We start from the raw sequence: 15,945 nt of genomic DNA on the forward strand, positions 1-15,945 counted from the left end.
TGTGCCCTGCTAGCAGTGTCAGACTGGACCCATATTCCTACCGGGAGCAGACACTCACAGCTATCAACTCACTCCCATTCCCATTGGCTCCTGGCATTCACACCCACCATCCTGATAGGATGGAAGTGAGTAATAAGAGCCACCCATTAGACTTGTCAACATAAACATAAGTACCGATCTGAATATATTGAAACCGCACCTCCAGGCTAGGCACTATCAGTGTGCCTAGCTAACAGAGCCAGACCAGACCTCGAGCCATAACTGGATCGGGCACTCCCCACTACCAACTCACTCGCTCTACTGTAGACTCCCGGCGCTCACACCCACCATCATGATAGGATTAATGTATCACAACCGACTCAAGGCGATTAATAGGACCCCAGGACAGATATACCTATGTGATAGCCCACAGGGCTATCGCTAAAAGCAAACTACCTATGATCTAATCCCTTATTCATTAGCAGCGCAAATATCAACCCCGATATACTAGTGTCACACCCCAAGACTTCCACTGGGTTAGACCTCCAAGTACAAAAAAAAAAAACCTCAATGGTCATTAACCAGCCCCTTCAAACCGGGATTGAGCACTCACAGGGCCCATACCTCCATACATAATACCCACACTCACGCTCAATATTAGTCACAAGGGCGGCACTGTTGCCTATCATAAAATAGAATATAGGTTTTATGATAGGCAACAGTGCCGGATTGGGGAGGGTCTCACAGGCCTATTTAAGATTGTCATTTCACACATTCTGGTTGTCAGAAGAAGGGACGTTTGAGGTCCCGAAACGTCACAAATAAAATATCACGTTGATGTCCAAAGTCCAGTGGATGTCCAAAGTCCAGGGGAGCTGCGGAATAGGGGTTAATAACTTTATTATAGTGGCGGCGATGTTGGGGTGCGGTGGAATAGGGGTTAATATATTTAAATAGTGTTGGTGATGTGGGTGGGCGGCAGATTAGGGGTCAATAACTTTATTGAATAGTCACAATGTGGGTGGGTGGCAGATTAGGAGTTAATAGGTTTAATATAATGTTTGCGATGTGGGAGGGTGGCGGTTTAGGGATTAATAGGTAGTTTATGGGTGTTAGTGTACTTTGTATCACTTTAGTTATGTGTTTACACAAAATCCATAACTACTGGTTTCAGATGGCGGTATGGATCGTGTCGGTATAGGCTGTAACGCAAACTTTTTAGCCTCACCGCACAACCTGTAATACCAGCGCTATGGAAATCCCACACTGAAACTTAATTTTTTGGAGTGCGGGATTGACGTTGCGTTAAGGCTAAAATGCTTGCGGTATAGCTATACCGACACAACTCCCAATAGTGCTTTACTGATTTTACGCTGAAATTGCCGGTATGAGGCCCGGTCCTGGGCTATTATGGGCCGTCCCATGCACCAAGTGCACAATCCTATTGGATCATATAACCAACGCCCATGCTGTGGACGCATACTTCTGTTGTGTGTTGCTATGTGAACCAGATGGTGACATCACGTCTGGGAAGTAACATCCTTTCCCACAGACATCACATATATCCGCTCCTTTATGTTAATCTCACGCATCACAAATCATCCCCCTTATCTGTGTATACTACAACCGCCACTACAAGCTAGAATCTCTCAGTGTGCCCTGCTAGCAGTGTCAGACTGGACCCATATTCCTACCGGGAGCAGACACTCACAGCTATCAACTCACTCCCATTCCCATTGGCTCCTGGCATTCACACCCACCATCCTGATAGGATGGAAGTGAGTAATAAGAGCCACCCATTAGACTTGTCAACATAAACATAAGTACCGATCTGAATATATTGAAACCGCACCTCCAGGCTAGGCACTATCAGTGTGCCTAGCTAACAGAGCCAGACCAGACCTCGAGCCATAACTGGATCGGGCACTCCCCACTACCAACTCACTCGCTCTACTGTAGACTCCCGGCGCTCACACCCACCATCATGATAGGATTAATGTATCACAACCGACTCAAGGCGATTAATAGGACCCCAGGTCAGATATACCTATGTGATAGCCCACAGGGCTATCGCTAAAAGCAAACTACCTATGATCTAATCCCTTATTCATTAGCAGCGCAAATATCAACCCCGATATACTAGTGTCACACCCCAAGACTTCCACTGGGTTAGACCTCCAAGTACAAAAAAAAAAAACCTCAATGGTCATTAACCAGCCCCTTCAAACCGGGATTGAGCACTCACAGGGCCCATACCTCCATACATAATACCCACACTCACGCTCAATATTAGTCACAAGGGCGGCACTGTTGCCTATCATAAAATAGAATATAGGTTTTATGATAGGCAACAGTGCCGGATTGGGGAGGGTCTCACAGGCCTATTTAAGATTGTCATTTCACACATTCTGGTTGTCAGAAGAAGGGACGTTTGAGGTCCCGAAACGTCACAAATAAAATATCACGTTGATGTCCAAAGTCCAGTGGATGTCCAAAGTCCAGGGGAGCTGCGGAATAGGGGTTAATAACTTTATTATAGTGGCGGCGATGTTGGGGTGCGGTGGAATAGGGGTTAATATATTTAAATAGTGTTGGTGATGTGGGTGGGCGGCAGATTAGGGGTCAATAACTTTATTGAATAGTCACAATGTGGGTGGGTGGCAGATTAGGAGTTAATAGGTTTAATATAATGTTTGCGATGTGGGAGGGTGGCGGTTTAGGGATTAATAGGTAGTTTATGGGTGTTAGTGTACTTTGTATCACTTTAGTTATGTGTTTACACAAAATCCATAACTACTGGTTTCAGATGGCGGTATGGATCGTGTCGGTATAGGCTGTAACGCAAACTTTTTAGCCTCACCGCACAACCTGTAATACCAGCGCTATGGAAATCCCACACTGAAACTTAATTTTTTGGAGTGCGGGATTGACGTTGCGTTAAGGCTAAAATGCTTGCGGTATAGCTATACCGACACAACTCCCAATAGTGCTTTACTGCTTTTACGCTGAAATTGCCATTTTTTCAGCGTTAAAAGCCGCAATGCAAAACTCGTAATCTAGGTGAATGAGTTTAGTGTCCCTTAAATTTAAAATTTACTTTCAACCAGTTATCTTACAATCTGCATTGGAACAGGAGCTCGTATAAACAAAACTCCCACTTCATTAAATATTGGTGCATATAAATAAAGTGTCACACATTTTATGTGCTGAGAGAAGTACATAAAAAAGTCCTGTGATGTACAAATAAAAATACTGGGCGGATGACTATCGAGGTGTCTTTAGTCAAATTCTGTATGGCTTTCCAATCAGTTGAGGTCATATTATTCCTTGCTGGTATCCTGGTTTCTTTACCTAGTGTCTGTTGGACAATTTGAGTGTAGGTGTGGATACTGGGATTAGTGATAGGGGGATCGAAAGTACTGGGTTTCTTGAACTTGTTTCCCGTATCTTCTAGTGTCTTTCCTTGGAAGAAGTCTCCTAATTTCAGTAATCTTTGAAAATGCATGGTACCTATAAAAGTGTGGAAATTGTTTGCTGTAGTGGTAGGGACAAAGGACAGGCCTTTGCTGAGTACATGTTGCTCTTGTGCACTGAGAATGTGTGTACTTAAGTTAACTGTTACATTGTCCTCCGTCTGCATGGGAATGGGGGTCTTCTTCCATACCCCGCTCCTTCTGGTGTGCGGTCGTCGCCTCTGCCCCTGGAGCGGGTGGTAATCCCTAAAAAAGGCTGTTCAGTAATACTGCTCTCCTGTCCCTGTCGTTGGTTCATGTTGCCCTCAGATTCTGATCCTGAGCTGGTATCAACAGTGTTCAGTTGGCGGTGAGCATATACCCTCTGCCGTCGCTGTCTTCTGGGTTGATAGTATGCCTGTTCCTCAGGTCCTAGGGTCTATCTGTACACTTTTTTTTCTTTATAATCCTCCGTCACGTATCTTAATTTCTTATTTTTAAATGCCACTTATTTTAAATGGCATTATTGTATTCACAGAGCTGTGTAGTGATCTTGTTTGTCCAGTTTTCCGTCTGATCATGTACCAAAGTGTGTCCTTTTGTTGTCTCAATGGTCTCAAGCTCTGCTTTTGACTTCTGTAATAGGCTTCTGACTTCATCAATTACCAGTAGTATTAAGTCCAGTGAGCACTTGTTGAGTACTGCACACCACTTTTTGCAGAATTCCGGGTTTTGTCTATCAATGGTAGGTACATTGTTGATCCTGAACCCCCTTGGAATAAGTTTCTTTCTATGATATTCTGAAAGGTAGATACTGTGTAATTTCAGATCCACTTCACGCTTTTTAAGCTTCAATAGTTGGTGGATGATCGTGAGTGCACTCTCTGTTGGATCATCCGGTAGTAAAGTGTCAAAGAGTATCCGTGCGGTATCTATATCACTCAATGACAGTGTTTCCGTCCCTTCTATGTCTGCAGGGATAGTAGCTGTGGTTTGTGTTAATGGGTATTGACTGGCATTGTTTCCTCTGAACTTAGGCGCAATGTGTGAGGATGCAACATAGACAGCGTAACAACATATGAATTGTCTATTGTATACACCACCTTATATTCTTTGGTGGTTTATTACTCCCATGAGATTAATATTATTTATTATTTTTTATTTATTATTTTTTATATGACTCTATGCTCTTCAAGGCATTTAGGCAAATTTGTTGGCTAAACTCTGTATATATATATATATATATATATATATATATATATATATATATATATTGTTTGCCTACAAAGCTTTGTGTACAAGGTTGTTATGATACCTCGGGGACACATGGCCTGTATATGGGCATTGTTGATTACACCCTCACTTCATATTTAGACACCAGCCCCAGTAGGGATCTCTGCACATTTTCACATTGGTTACATAATCTACAGTGGTTCAATATAGGACCCTGGGGTCCCTGCGTGTGCAGTTACCGCACCTAGCCTCTTCTTCTCCCTATGTGCATCCGACCACCAATCATATTGAAATTAATGTACCACACATAGCTTTACACTGATTTATAGGTCCTATACAGCCTGTGGTCCCATTTGCGTTTATAGACCTTCTTGTAAACATACAGATATGTGCACCAAAGATAAACATGTTCGTAAGCTATAGCAATTTACTTTCCACGGTTCCCTACAATCAATGTTGATCTGACTACGTAGCCTTCTTCATTTACATTATATGTTTGTTATTTCCCTCCGTGTGTCTAATTAGGACTAGGTTTAAAGCTATGTATACTGTCCATGAGCTGCTATATTTCATTGCTATATTTCATTGCTATATATTTTCATTGCTATATATTTTATTGGTAATTCCGCTCCTTGCTTTAACATAGAGGCTTGCCCGGGCCGACCTATTAGAATAATTCATTTAAAGTTTCTGGGGGCGGGCGCTATCTTCATTTGGGTATTGGTGCAGAGACCCCCAGCTACGCATCTTCATGACACGAGTATATCTCCCACAACATAACTTGTCTCCTTAGTGGTTAGTACCCTTAGTGTATGTCTGACATATTTGTCACCGGGGACGATTTGTACATAGTAGGTGCGTTACATGCAATATTGTAGATAAATAGTTTGACACTAATTCTCACAGCATGACAGCTCAATTCATGCCGGACTTGCAAGAAATTACGTTATGATTTGCCGACTACATACCATCTATACACTTTTTACTCGTTTGCTAGGTTCACATTTTTTTGGGCCTTACCACCGATCATCAGCACAGACACAGGCCTATAAAATAGGGGGGATACATGCTGACCCCATTCACATAGTGGATATCCTGGCCGGCGTTGCGCTATGCGTACAACTTATGCCTGACATAATTACTACAGGTCAGGTCTTATCTCCTCATATACACAGATCTAAGTATGGTGTCCAGGGTCAGAAATGTCTTGTTGACACACATTTAGGACTATGATACCTACGGGCTCATGTGTTGTATTTTAGTTGCTACGGTTATACAATGTCACTCTTTGTGAGTTTCCCAGTTTAAATATTACGGTTTAAATATTACGGTTTAAATATTACTGTATAGACATTATGTTTTACATTTATGTTTTACATTTATTGACTGCAAGTATGTAGCTAATTATTTTAATTCTATGTTCACTACATTTTAACTCTGTGTTCACTCTAATCAGGTGTTCATTTGCATAATTGTTTACCTGCCAGGTATATGTTGCCTAGCAACTACCCTTGGCGTTTTTTTCACAGAGGGTGCGGTTGTAAATGTGTATAAATATTTGGCTCACTGCATTTGTCTTTGGTCTGAGGAAGGGGAGTATTCCCCGAAACGTCACCGCAATAAATCTTCATTTGCATTTAAGTCCAGAGAGTGCTGTCTTCTATTCATGATATATATATATATATATATATATATATATATATATATATATATATATATATATATATATATATATATATATATAGTAAACCAGATGAGTAGGTATATGCACTCTCACCATTGTCCTGTAACTGCCAGGGTGCTCTTAGAATGTATAAAACAGATGAAAGAAAAAGCACTCACTGGACTTTGGACATCAATGTGATATTTTATTTGTGATGTTTCGGGACCTCAAATGTCCCTTCTTCTGACAACCAGAATGTGTGAAAGGACAATCTTAAATAGGTCTGTGAGACCCTCCCCAATCCGGCTACCAATTATTGGGTGCCGTGTGCAAAAAAGGAATGTACCAACTATATAAATTCACAAGCTGCTGATACATCTCATCAAAGTGTAAAACATATTGCATGTTAGTGGTAATAATATAATGTGTAATGTCAAACTCAAGTGCGCTGCTTGTACATATCCATCCCTCTTCCCCACTATCCGTGCCGGTATGAGGCCCGGTCCTGGGCTATTATGGGCCGTCCCATGCACCAAGTGCACAATCCTATTGGATCATATAACCAACGCCCATGCTGTGGACGCATACTTCTGTTGTGTGTTGCTATGTGAACCAGATGGTGAAATCACGTCTGGGAAGTAACATCCTTTCCCACAGACATCACATATATCCGCTCCTTTATGTTAATCTCACGCATCACAAATCATCCCCCTTATCTGTGTATACTACAACCGCCACTACAAGCTAGAATCTCTCAGTGTGCCCTGCTAGCAGTGTCAGACTGGACCCATATTCCTACCGGGAGCAGACACTCACAGCTATCAACTCACTCCCATTCCCATTGGCTCCTGGCATTCACACCCACCATCCTGATAGGATGGAAGTGAGTAATAAGAGCCACCCATTAGACTTGTCAACATAAACATAAGTACCGATCTGAATATATTGAAACCGCACCTCCAGGCTAGGCACTATCAGTGTGCCTAGCTAACAGAGCCAGACCAGACCTCGAGCCATAACTGGATCGGGCACTCCCCACTACCAACTCACTCGCTCTACTGTAGACTCCCGGCGCTCACACCCACCATCATGATAGGATTAATGTATCACAACCGACTCAAGGCGATTAATAGGACCCCAGGTCAGATATACCTATGTGATAGCCCACAGGGCTATCGCTAAAAGCAAACTACCTATGATCTAATCCCTTATTCATTAGCAGCGCAAATATCAACCCCGATATACTAGTGTCACACCCCAAGACTTCCACTGGGTTAGACCTCCAAGTACAAAAAAAAAACCCCTCAATGGTCATTAACCAGCCCCTTCAAACCGGGATTGAGCACTCACAGGGCCCATACCTCCATACATAATACCCACACTCACGCTCAATATTAGTCACAAGGGCGGCACTGTTGCCTATCATAAAATAGAATATAGGTTTTATGATAGGCAACAGTGCCGGATTGGGGAGGGTCTCACAGGCCTATTTAAGATTGTCATTTCACACATTCTGGTTGTCAGAAGAAGGGACGTTTGAGGTCCCGAAACGTCACAAATAAAATATCACGTTGATGTCCAAAGTCCAGTGGATGTCCAAAGTCCAGGGGAGCTGCGGAATAGGGGTTAATAACTTTATTATAGTGGCGGCGATGTTGGGGTGCGGTGGAATAGGGGTTAATATATTTAAATAGTGTTGGTGATGTGGGTGGGCGGCAGATTAGGGGTCAATAACTTTATTGAATAGTCACAATGTGGGTGGGTGGCAGATTAGGAGTTAATAGGTTTAATATAATGTTTGCGATGTGGGAGGGTGGCGGTTTAGGGATTAATAGGTAGTTTATGGGTGTTAGTGTACTTTGTATCACTTTAGTTATGTGTTTACACAAAATCCATAACTACTGGTTTCAGATGGCGGTATGGATCGTGTCGGTATAGGCTGTAACGCAAACTTTTTAGCCTCACCGCACAACCTGTAATACCAGCGCTATGGAAATCCCACACTGAAACTTAATTTTTTGGAGTGCGGGATTGACGTTGCGTTAAGGCTAAAATGCTTGCGGGTATAGCTATACCGACACAACTCCCAATAGTGCTTTACTGCTTTTACGCTGAAATTGCCATTTTTTCAGCGTTAAAAGCCGCAATGCAAAACTCGTAATCTAGGTGAATGAGTTTAGTGTCCCTTAAATTTAAAATTTACTTTCAACCAGTTATCTTACAATCTGCATTGGAACAGGAGCTCGTATAAACAAAACTCCCACTTCATTACATATTGGTGCATATAAATAAAGTGTCACACATTTTATGTGCTGAGAGAAGTACATAAAAAAGTCCTGTGATGTACAAATAAAAATACTAATAATATCTTGATGTAAAGACACAATTTGATACATCTAGCCCTTACAACAACTGTGCCATGTATGTGTGATTCACTGGCGCAATTTCTCTATTGTGTTGCTCCGATGATCTCACAATCTCCAAGGAGGCAATACAAACTACTCACATTCGTTTTTCTCGAGCACTGTAATATTATAAGACAATAAAATAGACTTTCTAAACAAATAGTTATCTTAACACCTGTAATTGCTACAGAGCTAAAGTAACATTTTTTTTAAGACCCACTTTTTATGGATTTGGACTCAAGAAGCATTTCTCAGTGGTACATACACTTGTATATATTTATATGTAGAAAAGTGTTATTTTATGAGTATCTTAATGCTATGGAATTATCATTGTTGTTTTAGTGTAGTATTAGTCACACTTCAGGGAAATGTGAAATACTTTGAATGCCAGTTCGGTTTAAGAGCTACCATAAGCAGCTGAATTTACAATGTTATTGTTTTTCCCATTTGATTATTTTCCACCAATTATTCTTAGTTCTCAATAAATATGCCGGCTAGGCTGGCAACATTTACAAAATTATTATTGACTTTCCATTGCCTTGTGGAAGTAAACGAGAGAGAAAAGAAATGGAGTGCATTGTTATAGTGCTGGAAATCTAAATATCCCAGTGGTATACATTGCTGCTAGACATTCAGTGGACTGACATATTTATGCTCTAGGAGCTCAGAAAACAATATGCAATTTTATTTCTACCATCACAGTTAAACCAAGATAACACAGGAAAAAATCTATAAGGCAAATGAGTATGTGATACAGTTAACATAGACTGGTATTTCTTGTTTGTTAATCAATTGTAGTGGCTGCTACAATGAAATCTAACCCTACAAACCCTAGCAGCAATGATCCTTGTTAAATTATGTAGTATTTAAGAAGTTAAAGGACTATTAAATAAAGTATGCATTATAAGGGAAGGACTTAGGGTTTTACTAGTAACTAACTAAAAATTATCAGCTAGATTACGAGTTTTGCATTATGAGTGAAAAAGCATTGTCATGCTTCATAACGCTGCTTTTTCCCTAACGCTGCTATTACAAGTTTTGTAGGTATAGGTATACCGCACACCTTTTTGGCCGTGACCTTTTAAAAAGTCCTTTTTCAATGGGACTTCCATAGCGCCAGTATTACAAGTTTGCTTGGAGGCTAAAAAGTGAGCGGTACACTCTATACTGACAAGATATGTCATTTAAACTCAGCAGTTATGAGTTTTACGTTACAAAGCTGTAGCATAAAACTCATAACTAAAGTGTTAAAAAGTACACTAACACCCATAAACTACCTATTAACCCCTAAACCGAGGCCCTCCCGCATCGCAAACACTATAATAAGTTTATTAACCTCTAATCTGCCGCTCCGGACATCGTTGCCACTTAAAAAATGTATTAACCCCTATTCCGCCACTCCCCGACATTGTCGCCACTATAATAAACCTATAAACCCCTAAACCGCCGCCCTCCCGCATCGCAAACACTATTTAAATATTATTAACCCCTAATCTGCCGTCCTCCCACACAGCGCTATAATAAACCTATTAACCCCTAAACCGCCACCCCCTGCATCACTACATAAATATATTAACCCCTAACCCTAATGTAACCCTAAGCCTAAGTCTAACCTTAACACCCCCTAACTTAAATATAATTAAAAAAAAGCTAAATAAAACTTACAATTATTACCTAAATAACCTATTTAAAACTAAATACAAACTTACCTGTCAAATAAAATCTAAGCTAGCTACAAAATAACTAATAGTTAGCTAGCTTAGGTTTTATTTTTATTTCACAGTTAAATTTGTGTTTATTTATTAACTATTTACTAGCTACCTAGTTAAAATAAATACAAATTTACCTGTAAAATAAAACCTAACCTGCCTTACACTAAAAACTAACATTACAATAAAATAAAAAAATTAAATTATCTAAATTACAAAAAAAATAAACACTAAATTATCCAAAATAAAAAATAAAATTATCCAAAATAAAAACGAATTACTCATAATCTAATAGCCCTATCAAAATAAAAAAGCCCCCCAAAATAACAAAAAACCTAGCCTACACTAAACTGCCAATAGCCTTTAAAATGGATTTTTGTGGGGCTTTGCCACAAAGAAATCAGCTCTTTTACCTGTAAAAAAAAAATACAAACAAACCCCCACCCCCCAACAGTAAAACCCACCACCCGCTAACCATTGCCCTGAAAAGGGCATTTGGATGGGCATTGCCCTTAAAATGGCATTTAGCTCTTTTACATTGCCCAAAACCCTACTCTAAAAATAAAACCCACCCAATAAACCCTTAAAAAAAACACTAACACACGACGATCCACTTACAGTCACATGCCTTACATCTAGGATTCCCACACTTAAAGGTACCTTTACGTGTCAGCAAACTACTCCCAATAGCTGGTTTGGGGAGGACTGTGGGAGATAGAATATTACCCAAAGTGGCACTTCTTCTATATGAAAACCTGTAGCCATGATCTACTACCTCCTTTAACTTGGTGTCAGCCAAAAGGATAGACATGTGCTTCCTCACAATTTTACATATTTCAGGATATGGTGAGGCCAGGTGAGAGACATGGTGGCGGTGTTGGCATCTTACTCTCCCCCTCCTGCTCCTATCAGTACATATCTCTATTTCCATCTCTATCCTTTTCTTCCTTTGAAGTCCACTGCATTCGCCTGTTCTCCCCTCTCTCTCTCAGAGTGGAAGTTATCTATCGCCCCCCTGGACCAACCTCCCAATTCCTTGACAACTTCGCTGCCTGGCTTCCTTACTTTCTCTCTACAAATACACCTGCTCTAATCCTAGGGGACTTCAACATCCCCATTGACAAACCTACTTCTCTTCTCTTATATCCACTCACTCCTCAAACCCTAAAAGACTTCTCCATTTTCAACTCTCTCCTCCACCCACCTGCACCACCCCCCTCATCTTCATTCAGTGCTGACTATCCTTGCTGACTATTTGTTCAATAAAACACATGCAATCTGAGAAAACATCCCAACACAAACCTGCAATCTCCCAACTTACTAACTGGCATCCCTCTCTCCCACCTCTCTCCCCTCCAATCCATCCTAAATGCATCTGACAGGCTAATCCACCTCTCTCGACACTCTGCTGCACCTCTCTGTGAGTCCCTTCACTGGCTCCCCATTCACAACAGAGTTAAATTCAAAATTCTCACCCTGACCTACAAAGCTCTCACCAATGCTGCCCCACCCTACCTGTCCTCACTCATCAACACATATACTCCTGCCATCCCCTAAGATCCAAAAATGACCTGCTTCTTTTGTCCTCTACCATCACCTCCTCTCATGCTAGACTACAGGACTTCTCTTGTACGGCACCAACCCTCTGGAATGCACTTCCTTGAGCTGTCAGACTTGCCCCTAACCTCTCCTCCTTTAAACGTTTCCTAAAGACCTTTCTGTTCAGGGAAGCTTATCACCCGACTTATTAACAAACTAACTTTGCTTAACTAACAGTTGCCCTCGATCTCCTCACTAATATAATTCTAACCTTTGCAGTCCCCACCTCCTGTTTTCCATCCTCCTACCCATCTAGATTGTAAGTTCCCACGGGAATAGGGCGCTGACTGCTTGAACAGTGTAGGAGATTATTTTTAGCTATTGGCTTTCGGTAGGTACGGGTTTCAATTTTGTTACTACATATATCAGCAGATAAAGTAATATCTAAATAGTTAATATTAGTGAAAAAAGAAAAGAAGCAGTCCCGATATCCAGATATATGTAAAAGAAAAACAGCTTTATTAATCAATTTTAAAACATCAACATGGATCACACAGTAGTGATAGGTTTTACGCGTTTCTGCCCAGTGCCGTACTCATAAACCAGGTTTATGAGTACGGCACTGGGCCGAAACGCGTAAAACCTATCACTACTGTGTGATCCATGTTGATGTTTTAAAATTGATTAATAAAGCTGTTTTTCTTTTACATATATCTGGATATCGGGACCGCTTCTTTTCTTTTTTCATATGTGCCAATAAGGATTACAAGGAATCCTCCACAAGGTACCCTTTACCCGCAAGTAGGCACAGGCAACCCCCGGCGGACTCATTGATTCATCTGTTACAGAGCTCCGGCTAAGCAGCAGGTACGAGCAGTGTATTGGATTGGTTAACCGTTTTCCATGTGACCCCGCATCTTGACCGCTATTGGCAGATTGGATCTGTTTTTCAGAAACCCCAGAGGAAAATCGAAACCGGCTAGGAAGAGAGCTGCCTGATTGGAGTCACTGCAGGAGCAGTACGTTGTTGGCGGCAGCCGCAAGTTTCCGTTCCTGCTGGGTATTGAAACACGAGTAGTTGGAGCATCTGGTAGCTTCATCTCCGCGAGTGTGGATACTCGTGAAAGCCTATTACGGATCAGAGCGGGTGATTTTTGACGCCTGAACAGCGTTTCCACATAACAAACACGCTTAATGAGTTTTGCACGGACATTTAACCATTTGTGCTCGCAATATTGTTTTGACACCTACAGTGCTTAAGCCTAAAGAATTTTAGGGGCTATGGACTGCCTTTCTTTATACATCACACGGCCATTCACGGGTTTACCACAGATAAACTTTTGCTATTTTTCAGTTAATATTAGTATTATGATATTTCATAGTAAACTGAATACCTACTTCATTGGAATTGAGATAATCCATAAATGAGTTAGCTTCTTCCTGAGTACCACTCCACACCATAATCAGGTCATCAATAATTCTCTTATAGAGAGATATTGATGATCGGTACTGGTTTCTATCCCCAAAGATGTAGGACACCTCCCACCAACCTAAAAATAGATTGGCATATGATGGCGCAAATTTTGCACCCATGGCTGAACCACACCTCTCGAGATAGAAAGAACCTTCAAATTCAAAATAGTTGTGTTCCAGAAGATAACGTACAATCTCTACAAAGTAATCAATTTGATATTGATCAAAATTTGTTGCTGTAGTTAGGAAATATTCAATGACCTTTAGGCCCCACACATGGGGGATGGAAGAATAAAGTGAGACCACATCAATAGCTATCCAGCAGTGGGTAACCTCCCACCTATAATCTGAAAGAAGGTTCAAGAGATGTTTAGTATCTCTGAGGTGACTCCAAAGCTGGACTACCATTGGTTGGAGTACACTGTCCACCCATTCTAAAATGGGTTCTAATGCTGACCCTATTCCAGAAACAATGGGTCTACCTATAATATCTTCCAGTGATTTGTGAACCTTAGGAAACATATGGAAAACTGGTGTTTTTGGGAATGGAACACATAAAAAATCAGCTGTTTTTTTGTCAATATAGCCTTTTTCTACGCCATCATTTAAAAGAGATCGCATCTGTCTCTGGATATTATGTGTAGGATTACCTGATATTTTTATGTAGGTTTTTTTATCATTCAACTGACGTGAGGCTTCTGAAATATAATCTTCTTTTTCGACGATAACCGTAGTTCCCCCCTTGTCCGATTTCCTGATTACAATTTGTGTGTTGTTTTTTAGCTCATCTAGAGCTTCCCTTTGAATTTTGGTAAGATTTTGTTTATATGGTCCCTGTTGTGAATGTAACAGTGTGAGTTCCTTCTCTTACACTCCTGTGAAACATTTCCAGAACATCCCCTCTACTTTGTATTGGGTAAAAATGAGATTTAGCAATCATCATTTGTGTCTGGGGTTGGTTAACTGGATTATGTTCCACAGGGTAATCAGTGTTATCAAAGATCTCTTCTAGATCTCTGACACTACATATATCATCAAAATTAAGTTCAGAATGATATTGTATACTGCTGTTTTCTGCAATAGGTATTCTGTTATCAGGTGTTCTAAAAAAGTGTCTCCTTAAAGGGACACTCAGGTCAAATTAAACTTTCATGATTCAGATACAGCATGTCATTTTAAACAACTTTCCAATTTACTTTCATAAAAAAATATGCACAATCTTTTATATTTAGACTTTTTGAGTCACCAGTTCCTACTGAGCATGTGCAATAATTCACAGCATATATGTATATGCATTTGTGATTGGCTGATGGCTGTCACATGGTACAGGGGGAGTGGAAATATACATTACTTTGAAATTTGTTAGAAAAAAATCTACTACTCATGTGAAGTTCAGACTAAGTGCTATGGCATTGTCTTGTTATCATGCAGTTGTTAATTATGCAAATCTACTGTGTTTACTGGTCCTTTAATGTTAAATTCCTAACAAAGCCATTCAAATCTATTAAGGTGTTAAACAGATTAAATATGCAAGAGGGTGCAAATCCAAGACCCAATTTTAATACTGAATATTGCACATCTGTAAACTCTTCACCAGATATGTTAATAACAATTCCCACTATTTCTATCACTCTACCTTGTTGATTAACATATCTCTTTTTGGTTAATTCTTGTTGGCTTTCAATTGATATCGATTTCTGCCTGTTGAGCCTCATCCTAATCCCCCCCTTCGGATTTTTCTTGGGGAAGGTAGAAAACCTTTTCCATACTTGAACTGCTTTCTCGATCATCTGGGCCACCCCCTGTTGCTAATGATTGTTTAGTGTCCCCTGTTCTATTACTTATATTTGAATATTTTTTAGCAGGGTCAGTCAAACTTCTTTTATTGTAGCAGCCTCTACCTCTACCTTTTACTGGCAAGCTATTGGGAGGTCCCATGCTTTAATTTATTTGGGAATGCTGTCTATTCTCATTATGACCTTCATTGGTAACATTACTTTTTTTCATTTTTAAAATCGAGGGCCTATTAATAGCAATGTTATAGTCACTGTTTGATCTAATAAAGCTCAAGTTTTCTTCATCATTTGTAACTTGAGGCTCTTGATTTCTATATGATTGGATTTCTTCTTCTCCCGACTCAGCTTCAGTGTCTGAAAAGTTCACTTTCTTTGTTGATGTGAACAGTCTTCTTTTCCTTGTTCTTCTGTATCTTTGTTGTCCCATTGCTTTGAACGTGATCTAGATCTCCATCTTCTGGTTCTCTTATTTCCTAATCGATTTTGCAGGAATCTATCTTTCTTTTTCCATATAAACACTTGATTGTTGGAATAGTCATCATGATCCCTAATATATTTAGAGTGTTTAACTTCTATTATTTCCTTCTTAACATTTTCCACCGTATTTTGTAAGATAATATCCATCTCTTTGTAATCTGGATCATGGGTAAAGGTATCCAATGACAGTGGAAAGTTCACAATTTTATCTCTAGTTTT

Source organism: Bombina bombina, chromosome 3, assembly GCF_027579735.1.
Source record: "Bombina bombina isolate aBomBom1 chromosome 3, aBomBom1.pri, whole genome shotgun sequence".
NCBI classification, from domain to species: Eukaryota; Metazoa; Chordata; class Amphibia; order Anura; family Bombinatoridae; genus Bombina; species Bombina bombina.